The following is a 19,924-nucleotide window of genomic DNA, read 5'->3' on the forward strand; positions in this document are numbered from 1 at the left end:
TGTCCTAAAATGTGAGCTAAAGTGTGCACTAAATTGTGCGCCAAAGTATGCACTAAAATGTGCGCTAAAATGTGAGGCTAAAGTGTGTGCTAAAACATGTGCTAAATTGTGCAAAAACGTGCACTAAAGTGTGTGCTAAATTGTGCACTAAATTGTGCGCTAAAGTGGGCCAAAATCCTGGGTCAGCACTTGAATTTACACTGTCTGAATTTTGTTTACGATCACATGCAAAAAAATAACAAATCTTATGCTTGAAATCTTGGACAAAATATTGTCATTAACAGATTAACATTGTGAACGTTAACTGCGGTACTTTCTATTTTAAAATCTTCATTGGTTTATTATATCATGTAATTTACACGTTTTCATAGAATACTCAAGCTTTAAAATATATTTCTTAGATATAAAACAAAATCTTGATTATTTACTTTGAAAATGTGTGTATTCACTGTATCAAGCTTTGTCTGAGGAAAATATAACAGAAGTGTGTTTATTCTGAGTGCTTACCTTGTCTTTTTTTGCACATTGAGACAGTTCTTTTAAAGCTGAACATTGCAAACTTTAATAATAAGCATTTTGAGAAAATATGTTCAATACAAATCCATGAAATTATCAACCACCGTATTGTGTCAAACTGAATGACTGTACAGTATCAAAAATACATTACTATGGTTATTTGAAGACCTGTAAAGGAATAAAAATCCTATGTAAATCTCCGACACATGAAAAACTACATTGTCATTCTCTCTGTCTGTTCTCTATTGAAAACAGTGACAGATCATTCTTCTAAAAAGACTTACATTACATTACATGAGTGTCCAGAGTCCTCCTGTTACTTCTGCTATACCTGTTAAAAGACCATAAGGAATGAATGAATGATTTCCATAGTGCCTTTCACAGACAGTCACGAGGTCACAGAAATGGCCATGACGTCAAGCGTGTCTTCAAAGTCCCCTGTGGAGTTTAGGCCATTCATTTAGGGCCATTACAGTCAACTAACCACTCTTTCAGTTGTTGGCCAGTAAAAGAATTGCGTGACTCAAGCCACGCTTACAACAACTAAATTACAGCCTGTCAATACACAACACTTTCTTCTTTTTTTTTCCAACTTTTTTCATAAAGGAAAATGCCCTGAATGTCTGCTCATAATTATAGGTTGTAAACACAGCAAACAACTTTAGGGCTCATTGTTAATGTACAAATAAATGAGAGAGCAAATCCACTTGAATTATTCATTGTAGAGTCAGACCAAATTAGCAACAAATATGCACAGAATTAAGTATGAGGGTGACTGTTGATATTTCTTTATTTGTATCAACTAAAAAGAAAAACTTAATACCTTAAACTAAGTACAGTTTCCTCTTTATATTGATGAAGGTCTGTCATGCCTTTTTAGACATTTTTAGATAACTAGGGACCATTCTATTTTAGTATTTGTGATACAGGCCGGATTCGCCCCCGGGCCTGACATTGCCTTCCCCTGGTTTATAGGCTTTATTAGCATTGTTTACAGTTCACACACAATAACCAAATTGTTTTTGTGAATTACAAATGCAGTTCCATCTGTGCTGCTCTTTCTGAGAGACAGAAAGGAAGGCGTTGAGTCTGCATCATCATAGGAGCGCTGTGGTTTTCAGACGCTTTGGGTTTGGCTGCTGAAGAGCCTGCTTTGAGTGCTAATTGGCAACTTAGCAGAGTGAAATGAGCATGTATCTCACAGTACATCTTGTGCACACACATACTCCTGTATGTGTTTAGAAGGAATTTATCAACGGCCTATTTTTGCATAGTCATTGTTTGCCAAACCTGCGGTGTTACGTGCAGTCTGCCAATTGTGAACTGGAGAGGAAGTCTGTGTGATGTGGCGAGAATGGGAGAAATACACAGGTTTTATTAATGACAGACTCACTGAGTGGAAAACATTGGTTTTATCGTTGGTTTTATCACCTGTAACTAACATAAGAACTTTTCATGTCAATAAGTTTGTTTGATTTTTATCCATGAATGATATACTGAAAGATTGCTGCACCTATTCTAATGGGGCAACACAAGCTTGTCCCAAAAAAGGTGATGATTTCTCTGCTTTTAGGTTGGTAAACTTTCAAACTATTTCCAAAGTAGGACAAATAAAAACCTTTAAATTGTTTATTTTGCTCAAGTTTAAAGTCATTTCCGGGACAAACATCATTTTGTCATCTGATTTCATGTTGTGTTCTCTGCAAGAGTGAAACTAAAGCGGCCTCAGTTGGATCGTATAATCATATTCAGATTGTATTCTCAACCAATTAATTGTGAGTCCTGTACACCTCGCTTCTATTATCCCATTGACCGCTCTATTCACTCACTCAACCTTATTGATATGTACACGGAAGCATTGACCTGCCCCCCTCCTCGGCGCCTCACCCTGTCGAGCGCTCAGACCGCTAACGCTTAAAATCGAAATCAATGTTGGACTTAATCATTCAAACTCCGTCTAATTTGTTTGTCACTATTGATTGGCCACGACCGAACCGCTGCCTTCTGCCCCTCAGTAGCCCGGTCTCCTCTCGTCAGTGAGCCCTCGTGGGAGTAACCGTGCAGGACGGGGCAGTGGGGTGCCGTGGGCGTTCTGACAGCTAATATTACGATCTAACAAATGCTTTGACCTTGGGGACATGAAGGCAACGATAGAAATATGATGATGTAATTCTAGTGAATGCTCATAAAAGGAGTGTTATGTAAATGAAGATGGATTCATCCACAGGTTATTTAGGTACAAATGACAAAATACGAGAGGGTGTGGCCAAGCCGAGGGGCAAGAAAACCATTTTCACTCTTTTTAGCCGTTTTCTGGCAGACTATAGACATATTTATCACACACAACTAAAGTCAAGCCACGCTATAACACATGGAAATCTGATCATATTTGGAGATGGTGTGGCAAGTTGAATTTAGGAACTGGAAATCTGTCAAAGAGAGGAATTGGCCTCGGCTGTTCTCACCTCTCTCGGACTGACAATAGGGCTCATTTACATCTCATTTGGCCATGCCGCTGTCGTGTCATGTGTGTGGGGTTTCAGTCCTCAGGCCTTGAGTTCACTCACACTCACGCACATAAACTGATCCACAGTGTATTAAACTGACTTTTTAGCGTGGCATTGCTTCACTAAAGGATGTGTCAAAGCAGCGGTGCCTCCTCCCCAAACAACAAAAGGAAACAGGAGACGAGCGAATTCTAACGTGGAAACAAGCGGATGTTTTGTTGACAGAGCGAGACATCAGAGATCAACTCAAACGCAAAATCCACCGTAATAAAAACATAAAAAACGTACTGTTTGGTGCTTGTGCGGGACGCTGAAGCTGTGTGGCCAACGTGCTGTCTGGAGAGCAAAGCAACGTCTCTGTCCCGCTGTCGCTGCTTTGCTCTCAAGGCTCTTCATGAGGAAGCGGCGCCACATGTCCCTGGTTCTAGTGACTGGGCAAATAATGTAGCATGAAGCTAACGTTAGCTTTCCGTTTTTTTTAACCTCTTAACCCCCACTTGAACCAAGCACATTTTCTCTAGTTTGGCATTACCCAAATCTAAAAGCTTAAAGAAAAGCGTCAAAATGGCAACAAAAACGAGGCAAAAACACAACATAAAAGTGATGAAAAAGCAACAAAAAAGCCACAAAAATGTGATGAAAACACAACAAAAAACATGACAATAAAGCAACAAGAAAGTGACACAAAAAGTGACAATAAAAATGCGAGAGAAAAACGCAAAAAAAAGCAATCAAAATGTAACAAAAAACATGAAAAAGAGACAATAACACGGCGACAATGTGACAACAAAGTTACAAACACTTTAGCATCACCACTGCTCTTCTCCATGTCTCTGTATCTTAGTATAAAAATATATTCATCATTCAGCATTTGTTAAAGTAATTGTGTAGAAATAAGAGAAAGTCATTATTTTTTTTCCTTTCTTTGTTTTTCCCCCTCTGGCAGCTTTGAACATGACCATATATGGGCAATTCCAAAGATGCCGTATCTGTATCTATTGTGGGACAGGTTGTAACTATGCCTTGGCCTCAAAGATCGGCTGCGACTGTGGTTTTCAGGGGATATTGAGTGGCCACATAACTGGAATGTTTGGATTGATGCCAGCCCTCAGATTTCTTATGGTCGTGGTATATATGTACATCTAAGGCATTATTAAGACTGCTAAACAGACTTTTCATGTGGACGATCCAGGTTTTGATTCCTTAATTATAGGTCTTTGTTGCAAATAGTTTTCATTTTGGCAAGATATTGCTTTCTGCGCAAAGCTTTTACTCTTCCCCCTTATGCTGCCTTTTGGATCTCTTACTAATTCCTTATGAGAAAGCGTTGAATGGCTGGCCGAGCTTCTACTTTTGCTCTTTACAGTTTTCATTACCCAGTTATAGCACTAACATTAGCCACAAAACTTTCATCTTGGACTGAGAATATGCCCCAGTAGATTATGCCAATTTATCTACCAGCATTAAAACCAAGCGGCAATCACACACACAGTTATAGTCCATTGTGGAAGTTACATCAAAGTTATTTCTCTGAGCATGTAATGTTATTTTGGACAATCCCATTACATAGAAAGCAGCTTACTTTCCCTAAGCCCCCTTTCTTAGTCGCGTTTTAGTACCAGGGCAAGCGTCTCGACAGACAGCGGGTGAAATAAATATGTTACAATGAGTTCTGCATTTTATTGACATGGCAGAGTCTTTCATCTGGAGTGGTTCCCATGTGAAAAAGCCTGTGTCAGCTATTGGGGGACCTCAGGCAGTAATTATAGTTCACATAAAGCCATGGAGTGAAACAACTCTTCTTTTCTTTTTTTTTTTTTAATACCCGGCGTAGTATGAAAGAGCTGCCCAGAGGAACAAGCGCTCGATTCGTATATGCCACACTCAGAGAAAAGATGTGTTCACTCAAACTCGGAGTCATCACTTATTAGTCCCTTTGAAACGAATTACAGAGAGAGGTTTTGCTAGAAAATACAGGTGGAAAGGTTTGTGTAATAAGTTTGATGCAGTGTCGGCCTTTTTGTTGTTTAAGAGACTACTTCATTATTTTGCGTTGGCGTGTTGGATGTGGCAGAAGACTTAGCCCAGAAAACACAGGCAGTACAAAGTAACATGTTTACCTTAAAAAAAAATCATTTTCGTAGTCTCTCTGGGGGTACTACAAGTGTTAATGGAATGATTGGGGGGGTCTTTCATCTCCCCCTGGTGTCTCTGGCCAGAAAACCACAATTGCAACTTCGCTGCCTACAGGTCAGAGGCCTCAATACACACTAATTAAATCACGAAGAAGAAGCTAACAGGCTAAGGGGCAAAGCTAACTACGTGCTAGCACCACTTAAACAGTATTTACAGCCATGTTTAAGTGACAACAAAATTCTCCATTGTGTAATTGGATGTACAATATCCCTCTCTCCCTTTTTCTTTTTTGTCAGCGTAGTATTTACTCTCACGGACAATTAATGAGTAAAAAAACGCAACATGCTACGACACCTGCAGTGGCGCTTATGACCTCTAGGGGCATGAGTTACTTAGTACTGCTTTAAGCTGGATACATCTTGCATGAAATACGATGTAGATTTAAATTTTAATGTCTGTAGTTACAAATTAAAACACATTTAAGCTTCATATAAATAAAAGCAAGTCATACAAAAGCCACAAGACTCTGCTTTGAGACTGGCACAGTTGGAAATTAAATGAAAAAACACAGTAAACATCTGATTACTCCACACAATAGTCCAATATGGATCACTCCTTCACTTTTTGAATAAAGCAACTACATTACTTTGACTTTCATGCACTACTATAATATATGCATGTGCACCTGTTACTGTTTCACACTACAGCAGTCGCATTGTTTATGGCGCTGCGCTTTCATGTGAGGAACAGTTAAAGGGAACACTGCCGCAGCCCATTTGTTTCTCTGACACAGCTGCCTGCAGAGAACTGAGCTTATGGTGTCAAATCAGAAACATATTGTCCCCAAACGTGATGAAAAATTCATGTTTCTTAAGCTCCTTTGATATATCTGTCTGTGCAATGCTTTGGCAGAGAGAGAAATGGCCTGTTCCCCCCACCACAGTGACTCACTGTGACACTTTGGTTAAGAACGTCATTATTCTCCAGGTTTTTATGCATCAGACTTTATTCCACAGCGGACAACTTCTATGTCTGGACACATAAAGCACTGGTTTTCAAATAATACTTCCAGTAACAGCGAATGTTTGGTTATCCAAGTACTGTATAGCTTTAATTGGATGAGGAAGGAGAGCTTAAGCCTTTGGGCACACACAGATTGCAGTAGGTCTTGGTGCCCAACAGCATAAAGCATCAGTCTCCTGGTCTGAACATTTTTACAACATTTCACAATGCAATGCACATTTAAGACTTCATTTCTCCGCGCCCAAATCCCCAAAGGCAGGATTGGGTGTGTTTGGATCCATAGTGCTCCTGCGACTGAACAGTAAACAGTACTACTGTATTACACACTTTTCAAAGGAGATAGGACATGTCTTTTTCCATTGAAAGATGCAATTTCTGCTTCCTTTTCTTCGTGGGAACAGTCTGTGAAACTAGCTGCTCTCATCAACTCTATACACTCCAGTACAGATGGGATATTGGCACATAAACTCCTGTGTGAGCTCCCAAACTGGCACTGGCTTCACTATGGGTTTTTTTTCAGACCGGTACTCTTTTGAAACAAGTTTGAGGGATGGTGAAAAAATCTGAAATCATTATTGGCGTCATTTGAAAGAAAAACCAAGGTGACTTAAACGTATTGCTTGTTCAAAAAGCCGTGTAATATTTCTTAAGATTTCTTATTATTTCATAAGCGCTGGAGAAGGACTTTACACGAATTTGACTTTATGTAATTCATCAAACATTATTATTTTTGCATGGCAGTCAAGGCGGTTCAGTGTTTATGCAATAGACCTTAAGTCAAGACTCTCACTGAGTAAAACGGGGTATTTGGTCGATATAATCAAAGGAACATTGTGGATGAAAGGCTCAGATATCTTTAATACTCTTTCACTTTGCAAACAAGGTGAAAAATCAGTGTTCACAGTGTTCACTCCACGTTCAGCTTTGGTATATTCCTGGATCAGTCCTAGTTAAGTCTTGGCTCGGCCCCGGTTTATTTTCTGAATTATAGAGCTTGTCCTTGTGTGCACCATCAGAATCGCCAAAAAAACATGTCCTGGATTTGCAGAGCCCAGAGCAGCAGGTGGGCCATTCAACATTATAGGTCAGCCCCAATGTAAAACAGCCATAATGTGCAGCTAATGAGGTGGAGCCTGCAGCCACCGTTGGGCTCTCAAGTTGTCCTTTATAACCCACCAGCTGGCCTTTATGTCAGGACGGCTAATATACTGAGCTAACAGAAAGGTATCATGTTAGATAATTGGAGAATGCTGCTGAATATTATTGTTGGCATTCTATACAACTGCATAACAATCCCATATCTGCAGGGAGTCAGAGTGCAGTGGCTCGGCTTCTTCTGTTGGATTGTCGAAAGTCATCATTTATAGCCGAGTGTGCTTTTACTGTAACCTGGGTTTGACTAGATTATCCTGAGAACAGGTCAGGTCAGTGATAGAGTGATACAGATAAGCACTCGTTGGTTCTCATGTCGATCTATCCGAAGGAAACTATAACTTGTCTTGACCATGATACATTGAACTAACTTTGCAGTGTGTATCAACATGTGCTTTGGTTTGGACGTCATTTTGTTTGGTGCTTTATGTACTACTGTGGCGTCTGAGGCTTCCATGAACTCTGCCTCAGATGTGTGTGTGGACTGAATCATTTGATGTGAATGTTCTATTGTCTTTTTCTGTGTGTCCCTGCCCTGGCTTGTCCAAGACAAATTTATCTGCAAGGAGGCAATAAAAATCTAATCTATTCTAATCTAATCAATCGGTTCCCCTTGTAAGCCCGGACTCCCCTGAAAAAAGAGTTTCTGAATGTCAGAGGGACTTTCCTGGCTAACCTAGCGTTGGTTCTGTGGATGGCAAACATTAAAAGGGTGACAAATTGGAGAAACAGCGCAGGGAGGCATATTTGATTGAAGTTGTGGAGTTTTGTCAATGTGACGGAGCTGCAGTTGTTGTCTTTGGGCCAAATCGATGGCTTGTACCTGTCAAAAGGAGATGAGAGAAAAGTGACCTCCCTGGGACTTTCTCCAATCACTCACTTGAGACAAGAGGACAGGGAGGCAGGACACACAGCTCAAAAGGTGATGGACAGATCAAATACAAGATTGATGCCTTCACAGGTGGAATCGGTCATACACAGACAACATTCCTATTTATTATTTATTCACTGTGTGGCTTTGTGTAACCCTGTGTCACACTGACCTATACCTTGTGGCAAACATGTGGCATTTACAAAGAATTGAAAAAGTGAGTGAAAATCTCATTAAAACGTTGAATGTCATTTACTCTATTTAAAAGATGTATTTCGTGGAATTATGACAAAGAATAGTTTTGGCTATTAAAAGATAAGAAGCCAGATTCTAAATGTTAAGTAGTGCTTCATTTTACCAGCTGCATTTGTTAGGGCTGGAAAGGGCACGAACCGTGAGAAATTAGTTTCAAGTAATTTTTTTCCAGCAAATCGAAACAAGACCAAAATAAGGCCAAAATGTAACTTCCATCCATCTTCTACTTAAAATAGAACTAAACAAGGAAAATTACAAGAAATTACACTGCCCGACCACAAACAAAAAGGTTGCTGCAACACTGTTTTTTTGTTTTGTTTTTTTTTTTTACATCGCAGAGGTTTATTGAAACAATGCCACAGCTAATGCATTCATTTTTAAAACCAACATCGTGTATTGATGATGGGAGAGTGTGACCACAAAAATTTGTGACAGTGGAGCAGATGGCAGGGCGGGTCGTCTCATGATCAGAAGGTCGGGGTTTCGAATCCCGGCTCTTGCAGGTGCACACTGTCATTGTGTCCTTGGGCAAGACACTTCGCCCACCTTGCCTCCAGTGTCTGCATATTGGTGAATGAATGGGCTGAGGTCCGGACTCTTTGGCGCGATTACTCCTCATCTTGGAATAAGCCCGTGCCATCAGGGAAGAAGAAATCCATTGATGGAATATTGGTTGGGCAGTGTAAAATATTCCATATTTATGAGCTCCATGCAATATTGGTTTTGGTTTAATGCTGATATGTCGATTTCAGTCACATAGATTATTTATTGTTTGCAAGACTGATATTACATTACCTTATATTGTGATATGATAGTTTTCCTGATATTTTGCCTTAGTTCTCATTCATGTTTTTTGCTTATATTTAATGAGCACACAGGAGAAGTGTCCAAGGCCACAATAAACTGGCGTCAAACCAACCTTTGGGTTTTTGTTTTAATGTTTAACACTGAGCCACTGATATTATGCTCTTCTCATTTACTTTACAAGTTGAAACCCTCCTTCCTTGCATAACTCTAATCGTGTTTTACCTCGTACACATGCTAAATACCCAATACTAGTTCTCTAATTGCCATTTGCCAGCAAGATTGCACTGCCCTGATCAGCCGTAATCTCCACAGACCAAGTGAATCGAACGGTGCATCTCTTGGTAATGGCACGCCTCAGTGCTCGCATGCCTTTCCATTTAAATGTAGAACTGGAGAGGGGACTCTGGTGGTAATTTGAACTGATGGTGAGAAGTGTTCAAACATGGCTAATGCAGGCTAAGCTCAATTTAAGCTAGCATCACACAGTCCCTGACCAGTTGGAGATTTACCAGGAGACGTAGGTGGAGGCGGGGGCGGTATTGGAGGCCATAGATCTGTTTGTTTGGGGATTAGACCAGGATTAGGGCACTAATTCCTTTCCTTTTCGTGTGCATAATTGAAAAATGTTTTTGCACTGCTCAAAGTGAGATGGGTAAGAAAGTCGGGGTAGGGAAAAAGAGAGCGGAGCAACTTTTAACAATGGGTTTGAACCAAAGTCTGGGATTGGGCTTTGTGCTGCAGAAGCCTGTCGCTCCATCTGTGCAACTGAGGGATGAGCAGTGAACCAACCCACTGTGCACCAGTGGCTTTTGCTAAAGAAATGGCTAACCATGGCTTCTGGTGCATTATACCCTTTTCATTTCAAGACAGATTTTAATTGTGTTTGGGCAAAAAGGTTTCAACGATAAATATTATTTTGGTACTTGGATATGAAAACAGTTACAAACAATAAAATGCCCCCTCTACTTTGAATTATGTAGTCATTATTAAAGCCAAGAGATGAGAGATTTGGCCTTTTAATATTACAGACAAACTGGCACTTTCTTTTCCTTGTTACTCTTTTGCTACTTCTACCAAAATAGAAAAGTATTAAATGAGATAGAGATGAGATATGAACCCAGAAATACATGCAACTCTTTACAGGCAACTTTATACCGCACATTTTGTACACAAGGCAACTCAATGCGCGTTACAAAAGCAGATACTTTGAAATTACAATCAGGTTAAGTTAAGGCAAAGCACATACCTGTACATAAAAACTTCAAGACATGGGAAATACAGAGTACACAAGGTCACGTGCAAAGGAAGGACGACCGGCCATTGATCGGGGTGTAGGACTGAGGAAACGTGTTGAGGCAGACGCAGAACGACGGGGGCGTGGTTAGGGAGGGGGTTTGTGTGTGCAGTTGTACAATCCTGAAAGTCAGTGTTATGCAAAAATATGACCCAGAGAGCTCAGTTTGTATCTGGTTTAGCTCCGTGGCTTGGCCTTGAAGGGAAAGTGCAGCTGCTTCAAATCTCTCTCTCAGGAGGAAGAGAATTATTCCAGTAATAGTTCATAAATTTATAATTAATTACTTGGTCTCAGCATTAGTTAACTTCTCCAGAGCAGGTTCCCTTTACAGTTCATCCCTTTTCTTCCCAAAATACAGTCCAACTATTAACTTCGTAATGTTCATTGTGTCTACTTGTGTTCTAGTATCACTTTTTAGGTTTGTTTTGCCAGACACTAAGGTTAGAGATGTTAAGTCTGTCGGACCTGTTGGGACCGTCAGACTGGTCACGCCTCGGAAGTAAGAACAGCTGATAAGTGACACGTCACCGCACGCCGGTGATACTTCTGATGACGGCCTGCAGATGGCAGCTGAAACATGTAAAGGTAAAAGATCTTTAACATCTCTAACCTTAGTGTCTGGCAAAACAAACCTAAAAAGTGATACAGTCCAACTATTGTCCGTCTCCACAGCGAGCTGCCAGGTCGAATACAACAGTCCATCGTTGTTGTGCTTTACTCAATCATCAGTCAATGCCATGTCAAATGATGGCAATTTAATTACACTGACAAGGTTTAACAGTACTTTTAAAGCTATTACAGTTTCATGGGGATGTAGCATTGGCACAAAAACGAAATACGGCTTTCAGACAATGTTGTGTCAGTGTTCAGCTGGGATAAAAGGAAAGTGTTGTGTCAGTAAATGGGCATCAAGATCAACTCCACTTCAGTACTTAAGAAAACAAAACAAAGGAATGCAGCACTTTTCTTTATCACCTGTTCACTCTGGGTTGAAAATATTAGTATAAATGTTCTATCTTTCCCAATTTTGCATTACCAGCACTCAAAATTGAGACATCTAAACCTTACAAAATACCGAGTCCACTTTGAGATGTGTCTGAAATCCCGCTATAATGTGCTCTGTATCCCGTCGCTCCTTGGCAGCGTCTGACACTGACAGATGACGGTGCAGGGCCGAAGATGAAACGTCCCTACAGCTCCTTCTATAAATCACCTCTGATAGTGCTGTGAGGCTGCCTGACACCTGCGCAGAACGGGGATTTTTTATTTGTCAAAAGCCGCATGTAAAGCTCCGCGCTATATGGCATTGAATGTAATACGCCGCCATAAATCTGGGCCCACTGTCCGGACCCGAGCGAGGACTGATGGCTTCATTCACCATTTCTCTCCGCGAGGTGGGCCCGGCGTCAAATGCATCCAGGGATTACTTCCGTCTTTTATCCGCGCTTTGGAGAATTGATGCGCCGTTGCTTTGATGAGACCAATCAAACTTGTCACTTCTGCTTCGGCTGCCGACGCGCCCTGATCCAGATCTCTGACAGGATTCAGCGCTCTGGCACTCGGCACAAAGTGTTTCTCATCTAAAGGCCACACGCACCTGTGCTTAGCCTGAAAGGTATCGATTCTACAAGTGACAATTATACTTTTTCAAATAGATTGTGAGTGTTGAAATGAAATACAGTTGCATTCGTTAAACATTTTCATACTTTGACGGTGTTAGACAGGGAAATGGTCATGAAAGAAAGTCATGTGAGAAACATCATTGTGGAAAACTCATTGTTAGTCAAAACCAATTCTCTCTCTTGGCAATGTATTCTACAGTTTAAACAAGAAACATCAAGCACTGCCTCTGTACAAGCTCTGAATCATGCAGGAGTTTTCCATCATAGAAAAGTTGTCAAAAAGTATAGTCTCATACATACTCGTATGTTTGGGGTTTTTAAGGAATTCTAAAATCCTGCTTTCTGATTTCTTTTGTTGTTGTTGTTGTTGTGGCATTATGCTGTGCACCATTGAGAATTTGGTTTTACCGGAAAGAAAGCCTGCCAGACGGGACCAGCTGATACTGGTCATGGAGGCTACTGTATGAGTGGAGTCCGATGAGATAAGCTGGCCCTTTTTTAATGCCATACCTTGGAGTTTTGTTCTGAGAGGAGAGGTGCCTGTGACATTCCAACTACACTGTCTTCAATAAGATATTGAAGGCTTCTGCCCACTTCACTCATTATTATTTCCTGTTGACCTTCTGTTGAGGTTGGTTTAAACATTTTAAATAAGGCAGTTCTGTCATTACGTACAGTTGTGCTCAAAAGTTTACATACACTGGACGATTATTTTTTTGTGTGTGATTATTTTTCAAAGAATATAAGTGAAGAAACAAAGTGTTTTACAGCAAGCAATACTGCCAATATGACAGATCACAGACATATAATACATTATAAATACAGTTCAGTTATAGTCATAAGTACAATGTTAACTTGACACCTTTCTGCATCAACACCAATATACCTCTTCAATTGTTCTTTAAAAACAGATTAGTGAGTGCCTGGACCTTATATTCTTATGCACATTTACCTTCTTGTTTATACTTTGGCATCTATTATTAATTATTAGAAAATGCTTCTGGCTGCAAGTTGATAAGTAACTTTACTTTAATGAATAAAGCCTTAGCTTTAAGAGCCTCAGATAACCTTTTTGCTCCTATTACCAGACACAGAGATAAATACCATAAAGGGTTGCTATGATTCGACGGCACAGTCAACCAGATAATCCCCTTGAAGCGTCCCTTTTTTGGAGAAGTATCTGGCTATCAGTGGTTCAGTTGTTAAGGAGTGCACTGAAGCTCAAAACTTTGTCTCGTTATAAAAGGATCAAAACATTTAGCATTGATTCGGGCTTAAACGGATTTGCAAAAGATCTTCTGACGCCACACAAGTATGGATTTGATCAGGTTCCAAAACGCGAGAGGGCGGAGATAAGGGCAATTTGGTCTCCCCTAAAGTTAATTATGAGTCGGACTGTTAATGCTGCACGGCTATTCACTCGGACCTAATTAATTACATGCATTGGTCCAGTGAACTGCGGCCGTTTCATTGAAATGCAGATGTGCAGAAAGTCAGTTTGTCTGGAAAGGTGCGGCGTGCGATTAGATAAGAGCCACAGATGACCTTTTTGGAGAAACACCTTCATTTATATTCATCCTCTAAGGCCACAAGGCTCCCAAGTCTCGCCCGGGACCTCGTGTTCCTATGAATGTGCGGAACGCTGCAATTGGCCAACAGGCACTTAGCCAGGCTTAATTTAAAGCCAGGGTTGTTCAATTAGGATTTATCACTTGCTCTGAGTTAAATGTGATAGTTTGCATTTTAAAACAGGGGAACTTAGAATGGGGGAAACTTGTTGAAAGGAAAGTGCGGCCCTGTTTGAGTCATGGTGCGTCTCCATGTTTTATGCATGCTCTATTTTTGTGAAGTTGCCTGATGTTTTTGCCCATTTATCAGCTGCTGGAGCAACACGGACTTAGCAGCTGTGTGTCTCGTCGTGTGACACAGCACCATGCAAGAAACTGAAACTAGAGCTGTCTGTCTGTTACAGGGTTGGTTCGTCAGTGTGTCTCTTCAACCTTAACCGAGCACAGCTTCTCCATTTCAGCTTTACCCAAATCTAAAAACGTCTTGATTGGCGCTTGCAGCCTTTAGCCCAGGGAAACACCTCATTGGAAAGCTAATACTTACAAAAATTGGCGAAGATTTTTCCTTGCATTGTCTTTTTTGTCGCTCTTGTGATGCTTTTTCTTTGCTCATTTACGTCTCATTTTTGTCGCTATTTTGTCTTTCTCTTTCAAGAAGCTTTTAGATTGGGCATGGTTGGAAAATGTGAAAAATGTGTTTGGTTAAGGCAGGGGTTAAGAGGTTAACTTGTTTGCAATGACTGCTACAAATAGGTCGCACTCGACCCCATCCACAGTCTATTCCTTAGAGAGATAATTGGTTTGAGATCCCCCTTCATGTAATTGAATAAGTTTTATCTTTTTGTCATGTGTCATGGAACTTGTCTCTGAAAGAAGAAAACAGCTTGAATGAAATGGTTAAATGGGCAATGGGCAGATTTCATTGATCAATTACACATTTTGTACTGCTTCTTTCAGATATTATGTCTTTTTTTGTTGTTGTCACTTTATGCCAGCTGGAACAAATAAAGTTAACCTTGAATCTTGAATAACTTTCTGTTTCATCCTGGCTTTTGACGCCCTATTGATGTGAGCAAACATCGTGCCATTCAGGGAGCTGCAAGTGTCTCCTCTGCACATCATTTTGAATGAACTGTACAGTAAACATACAGCTAGACTTGTCAAAATGAGCATCCTATTGGGCCCTGTCGAGCCGTGTCTCCCCTGGCTCCCTTTTTTCTCACGCTCAAATCTGCTGGATGACAACATGCACACTGCAGGATGGTGGCGCTGGGCTGGCGTGATTGGAAAAGACAAGGTCAAGTGCGCCACACTGACTGTTGAAGGAGCCGATTGAGTTTTTCTGCCAGCCTAACTATGACGCCTATAGGAGCTGACATCTGTGGGTATAGCGCTGAGCTTATGAAGCAGATGGACCTTAAGGAGGGGATGGAGGTTAAAACTCTGCTGCTCAAAGGACACTGTACATTTATGTTATCTATTAATCAACGACCATTTTATACATTATGTTTTATGAGCAGTCTGTCCAAAGTTTTGTACACTGGTTATGGTACATTTTATGGGCAATGGATGGTATGTAGTCCCAGAATAACCAAAATAATCAAACAGGTATCAAAAAGCTATAAAGACTGGACACTTCATGTTTGGATTGACCCTTATTGCAGCATCAGCAACATGCAAAAATATGGACAATCTCAAATTCAATATTCATTGTAGAAGCGTACAGCCGCAGGAACAAAAAAGCTCCTAACACTATCAGTAGAGCACCTCGGCATCACCATCCACTCACTGACTGAGCTTTTAAGTTCACTCAAAATACTATGCAGTGGATAATAATAATAATCATGCATCAGTTTTATATAGCGCTTTTCTGGACACTCAAAGACACTTTGCATTGCATTATTCATTCACTCCATACTTAGTGGTGGTAAGCTACTATTGTAGCCACAGCTGCCCTGGGGTAAACTGACGGAAGCGAGGCAGTCAATCTGCACCATTGGCCCCTCCGACCACCACCAACCACTCACTCACTACTTTCGCCAAGCTTCCTGGTGCTACCAAACGGTCTCCCATCCAAGTACCGATCAGGCCCTTCCCTGCTTAGCTTCCAAGGTCTGATGGGTTCGGGCACAGCAAAGGCGGTATGTCCTGGATGGGCAGAGCAGTTCGTAATTTGGTTTCTATCCTTTTGCCCATGATGTCCACAATGTCACGGAGCCAGCCTTTTTAATCAGTTGGTTCATCCTGTTCTTATCCTCCACATGCTCCCGCCCCAACACAGAACACCATAGCACAACACGCTGGCCACCATGCTTTGATAAAACACATTTAGGAGCCTCCTGCTCATGTCAAAAGATCTAAGCTTTCTCAAGAAAAATCAATCTGGACTGGGCTTTTTTAAACGTAGCATCGCAGTTCCACTTCCAGTGCATTTTGTTGATGTACACCAAGTACAAGTACTTGCATGTTTCCACAGTTTCAATTGGAAGATCATTGATAACCACTTGAGAGAATACATGATTAGCTCATGTGTTTTTCCCACATTAAGCTGTCGAAAACGTGAGTCATACTAACTAACAGCAGAGCCAATTTCATCTCTAAATGCTTTGTCGTCCCCCTGAAGAATGTCATCTGGAAATGTTTGCAGATGACAAGAAGCAAAACTGTGCCTGTAATGCAACCACCTTGAATTTTTGGTGTCATCTAGAGAAACCAAAAGTTTGTTCTTCTAAAATCAACTCAAAATACCCCCTTGGGTTCTGGGAGCATGACAGAATGATCCAGACATTATTGCAAGCATGTTCATTTTTAATGCGGGGCAGGAGTAGCTCAATATCAAAAGTATTTCCAATCAATCCCACTGGGTAAATAAATATGTTATTACCCACTTTGTTGCTACTTTTTCTATCCTTGTGGTTTCTTACTAAGGGCAAAAAAACAGTGTTAACGATTTTGATTCTGTTTAGGGAACTGTGCTTTTAAAAATGTAGACTCTCAAAAACATGGAGGAAAACACATATTTGTATTAAGACAGTAAGTGTAGGTGAACTGAGGTCAGGTATTTCGAGGTACAGCACTGCAGAGTTGGCAGATTCTCTAGCTTATGTAGCAGTATGCTGGGTGTTGTGTCGAAGAACTGAGATGATGACCTTGAGATGGAAACATAAGAGCAAACATTTCTACAGAGTCTACTGAAATTCCATTAGTTCATCTAAAGGCGCAGTCACAGATCGGAAGACTTTATGAAGCAGCACTTAATTACTGTATGAATGAACAACGTGTGCTATCAACCTGATAACATCCTTCCAGACAAATCAAATTCTGTTGATTATAAGGTTGAATATCTACAACAGCCAGTGCTTCTACTGCTATTGAAAAGGTATGCCTTGCAGATGACTCGGGAAGGCTGTTGTTTGCTAGGGAATACAACCTTAACCCCACATGAACCAAGCACATTTTCTCCAGTTTGGCTTTATCCAAATACTAAAACAAGAGTGACAGAAACGTGCTAGAAAAACAACAAAAAAGCCACAAAAAGGTGACAAAAACTAGATGAAAAAGAACGATAAAAAAAAAGCAGCGAAAAAACAACAACATGTGTGTGCTGTTGGCCAGTAGAAAGGCGTTTCTGACTCCGTTTCGGACGCCAGATTTGTCCAATCACTCCCACTCTGTTGTCTAGTTAAGTTACAAGAGTAATACTAAATAAAAAATCTTCAAAATCCATCCATCCATTTTCTTACGCTTTATCCGGGGCCGGGTCGCGGAGGAAGCAGTCTGAGCAGAGATGCCCAGACCTCCCAATCCACGCAGACCTCCTCCAGCTGTTCTGGGGGGACCCCGAGGCGACACCAGGCCAGCTCAGAGACATGGTCCCTCCAGTGTGTCCTGGGTCTTCCTCAAGGCCTCCTCCCAATAGGACATGCCTGGAACACCTCGACGTGAAGGAGCAGCGACTCTACTCCGAGGAAGCTCATTTTGGCCGCTTGTATCCGCGATCTTGTCCTTTCGGTCATTACTCAGATCTCATAACCATAGTTGAGGATGGGAACGTAGATCGATCGGTAAATCGAGAGCTTTGCCCCCGACTCAGCTCCTTCTTCACCACAACAGTCCAATACAGCGACCGCATCACTGCTGACGCTGCACGAATCCGTCTATCGATCTCACACTCCATCCGTCCCTCACCCGTGAACAAGACCCCGAGATACTTGAACTCCTCCACCGACCTGGAGAAGGGAAGCCACCTTTTTCCTGTGGAGAACCGTGGCCTCTGATTTGGAGGTGCTGATCCTCATCCAGACCGCTTCACACTCAGCTGCAAATGGCCCCAGTGTAGCTGGAGGTCCTGATTTGATGAGACCAACAGAAGAACATCATCTGCAAACAGCAGAGATGAGATCCTGAGGTTCCCAAACTGGACACCCTCCGGTCCCTGGCTGAGCCTAGAATCTTAAAAAATCTTATTGTTGAAAATAAATAATCATATTACTTTCTCTCAGCAGCTCATTGCTGCGTATTTTGCTATCAAAGTGAAAATTCCAAAATAATGATAATGTCGCCCACTCAAATGCAAATAACTACTTAATCAATGAGATATATTTGAGTGCTGTGGTAACTATTGGAGGAAAAATAAAAAGTTCAAAGGATTTAAGTTTATAGTCCATTTACTTGGAGACAAAGTTTACATGAGGCGCTATAAGATTGAATGTTTGTGCTTGTGTTATTAGTATGCAGTGCAGGGTGCAGTGACGCAGAGGCTTCATGAATATGCAGTCGACTGTGCTGTGGGGAGCCCCTGTTTATCTGGAAAGGCCTCCCGAGGAATAGCTCAAGTTTGGAAACTTTTCTGCTGGCAAGACCAAAAAACAAAGTGCTGCGTCCGGAATTTTTTTTTAGAGTGGACGCACACACGGAAAAAAGTCGGAAAATGTGAGAGGAAGTGACAGGCCAGAGATCAGAGAACATCATCATACAGAGATTGGCCCAGACACGAAAGTTTCCTAAGGTAACACTTTGACGGACTGTTTGGAAAGGCGTTCTTGTAAAACTCTCAAATTAATACATATTTATGCTTAGTGACTTCTAATTATTATTTATGCTATGATAAACAATCTAATGGATACACATAAGCTGTTTGAATATATATATTGCATATTTACTGCATGCATTGAATATCTGCAGTAATCTTGGACTTCAGACAATACTTACTTACTTCTTTACGTCTCCAAATCCTCCGCTGCATATATTTCTGCCGGCGAAGATTTGAGATTTCTCTTTTGTTTGTTTTTGTTGCTTTTGCTATTCTGATTTCCGCGGATTGTGACTCAGTGGATCAGGACTCTCAGAACACAATCTCCTCATTGTCCCGATGAAAATAGATGGGGAACCGGAATGAAACATGACAAGACATCAATGCGGCCTATTTTAGTTTAGCAAGTCTTTGTATAGGCCAGTATTAAGCCAAATTTATTGTACTTGGGATAGTGAAAAAAAAAGAGAAGTGCTTTCCTCTCTGGAGATTATGAATGAAGTGTGCATTTAAAAGAGCTTTTCTCCACTGGGAATCCGATATGCCTGTGTTTATTTAGAAGCTTGGGGTATTAAAAGTAATTATACCACTAAGAACAAAGAATTAGCTCAGCATGAAACTCTATTACTGTTCAGCTGTGCTATTATGTTGTCACCGTTTAGACCTAGCAATGAGATGGTTGTCGATTGTTCATGATCTTGATCAGCAAGGCTTGTGTTTGGCATGTCAAATTGTATTGTGTTAATTGTTTTCCACATGTACTTGACTAATTCCAATTTGGAAAACCTTACGCATTGGTTCTACTAAGATGCAAGCTGAACTTTGTTTTTCTTGCTTGGTAACCTATTAGCAGCACAAGTTAATCACAGTGCTTCGCCTGAGGATAGATTTTTAACTAGGATCTTGGTCAGGGAACATTGGTCTTACCGTATATAAAATCGAATAAGAACCTCATAGCCTACCACTTTCCTATTAGTCCTGGGTTTGCTGTTGGTGTCGTTTTCTCCAGAGCATGCTGCGAGTCACCATGTCATTGAAGTCAGGCTTCAATCATGGGAGCCACACCCTATGACTTTCCTGATATAGTCATTTGTGTCAGGTTTGTTGCCTCTGTCCGTTCACATAGTACTAATGACTTGCA

The 19,924-nt window shown here is 41.0% G+C and overlaps 1 protein-coding gene across 1 annotated transcript in view; it reads left to right on the forward strand.

The window, feature by feature from the left end:
• The window catches only part of gfra4a (GDNF family receptor alpha 4a), a 153,262-nt gene that overhangs the window by 68,637 nt on the left and 64,701 nt on the right, over positions 1–19,924 (forward strand). The gene's annotated exons all lie outside the window — the stretch shown is intronic.

This window comes from Gobius niger (assembly GCF_951799975.1).
Source record: "Gobius niger genome assembly, chromosome: 16".
Lineage (NCBI taxonomy): Eukaryota > Metazoa > Chordata > Actinopteri > Gobiiformes > Gobiidae > Gobius > Gobius niger.